Genomic DNA, 2,572 nt, shown 5'->3' on the forward strand with positions numbered 1-2,572 from the left:
GAAAAAACTCACATGACTTTGGAACTGCATAATCAAGAAATTCTAAGAGGCCTCTGAAGAAAGGAATAGTAAATAGGCTTAGTGTAAGTCTTCAGGCAATGTTATTTACAAGAAGAAGGGAAGAACTTTACTTTGCAGTGAAATCAGTTATAAACTAACACTGTTATACTTATAGACCTGAAGGTTCACTAATTGACTAGTCTGTGTTGACACTAATGCTCACAAAAGGCACTGAGGTGGAATTATATTAAACTGTATCCAGTATTTTTAAAGGTTGCACTACAGATCTAATGGGACAGTAATCTGATTACGGAAAAAATCAGTAAAAAGGAAGCTACCTAAATTGAAACTTACTAATATATTTTAATCAGCCTCCTAGAATATATGTCTTTTGTGTGTAGGTAGGTTTGGTTGCAATGAAGTACAAGGTCAGGCAAGAATGTACTTCAGTGGCTTTAGCAACCTCTGCTAATACTTCAACTAACCCCCTTTTGAATAGTCAACAATGGCTGAATATTGCACTATTTTATATGGTCGCACAAGGGAAAATGCTGCAGTGTGAGGATAATCTGCCAGGTTGTGCTGGTTATTTGTTGAAATTAATGAATGCTGCATCTTACATTTCACTGCAGGAAAAGCAATTTTAACGGAGATATGAAAGAACTGACATTGGCGTTTTTATGGTGTTTTAGTTGTAACCAATAAGAAAAGCTTTTATATCTCTCCTAAAATGAATAAGAATGTGTTATTTTCCTCAAAGTGCGTTTAAGCAATCAATAAATTTGTGGATGATGCTCTGAATGTAACAAATAATGCTGTGCAAACATTTCTGTTCAAACTATCTTATAATGTGATAATATAACATTTCTTTAATTTTTCGAACCACAAGTTGCTAGTTTTGTGTCACACAATACTTACATAATGGAAGGTTCAGTTGTGCTATTTGATATACAAAAACTATTTAGAATGTATAGCAGGCATAGTGTTGAATAAGAAGCCCGGTGTCCCCCCTATCTGCAACTCACTTACTGCACCTATAATAGAGTGTACAAGCAGGGTGAACTGAAAAACAGTCCTCTGCTTACATGGGAACTTGTTCCACGCCAAAAAAAAATCCATAATCCAAAAGAAACAAAAGCTTCCTATGCTGAACACAATAATCTGTATAGTTAAGACTTATTGAGGCCTTGGAACTTTCTGCTGCGGTAAACAGGGCTGTGGAGTCAGTACATAAATCATTTGACTCTGAGTCCTTAGATTATGGCACCTCTAACTCCTGACTTCACAATCCATACAAAAATTGTTCAACTTCAACTCTCAATTTTGTTTCCAGCTCTGACTCCATAGTCCAGACGGTGATGACAGGGAACCTAAACACAATAACCAAAGGGAAGTACAGTCAAATCCTTATCTGCAGTCTCATCCAAACTGCTCCATTGGTGAAACTCATGGTGAGATTTTATGCAGATAGTAGAGTAGAGACAGGCATAGTTATAGAGCCCAGAAGGCCAACATTCTCATTTCCTTGCCCACACACAATGATCCCCCACCCATCCATCACTGCTGTGGGTGGATAGCTGAATAGTTTAGGAAGTGCTACTGAAGTTGAACAGTAAGTTTGTATTGTTTATATAATAATACAGCACTGGACACTCTGATGTCTCCTGACTCTACCTTTGTTTTTTCTTATTAATTTCCTTTCTAAGGTACTCTTCTGGTTCTACTATAACACCAAAAGCAGCTCACAAATCACAAGAGAGAAAGAGTATTACTAGGAAGTCCCAGCAAAGAAAGCCTTCTGCAAAGAGATTATCAGGAGAAAAGCAAAGACCCAGCAACCAAGAGAAAGTAAGACATCAGGGACAGCAAGAGCTGGTACATCCAAGGACAATAGCAGGCATAGTGTCAGGATACGTCAATGTGTCTAATGCTGTATTATTTAATAAACTCCACAGATTTACTGTTCAACTTCAGCAGCACTTCCTAAACTAGCTGAACCCCCCAAGGGTTTTTTTTTCAACAGTGGTAGGTGGGTGGGGGTCATTTTAAAGGAAATGAAAGACCTCTACAACTCACCTGTCTCTACTCTATTATCTGCAGAAAAGCTCACCATGGAAGATTGGTATCAACTATCTTCCAGTAAAGCAGTTGAGCCTGCAGATATAGATTTAGCCTGTTCCTCTCAGATGCCACAGAAGACCAGCAAGCTTTGCTTGACCCTGGGAGACCAGTGCATTGGTGTTGGTCCCCAGGACTCAACAGCATACGTCAGGAAACTACCTGTCACTGACTACACTTCTGCCTGACCCTTTACGGTACTTCCCTTTGGTTATTGTGTTTAAGTTCTGGGCCTCAAAAGGACCGGCATTGGCAGGGGTCTCCTGATTTACTAAAGGGAGGTGCCAGATTGCAGTGCCAGGGCTTTTGATTTACAGACTGTAACATTTACACTAAGCCCCAGACTGTAACAGTCCCACTTGTCATCTCAAGCATTCAAGCTCTTTCATTTCTACTGGAAAGCCAAAGGCAGGCCCCATAGTGCCAGAGAGAAAGTGCATCTCTACTGCATCTC

This window comes from Xenopus tropicalis, chromosome 5 (genome assembly GCF_000004195.4).
Source record: "Xenopus tropicalis strain Nigerian chromosome 5, UCB_Xtro_10.0, whole genome shotgun sequence".
In the NCBI taxonomy this organism is placed as follows: Eukaryota; Metazoa; Chordata; class Amphibia; order Anura; family Pipidae; genus Xenopus; species Xenopus tropicalis.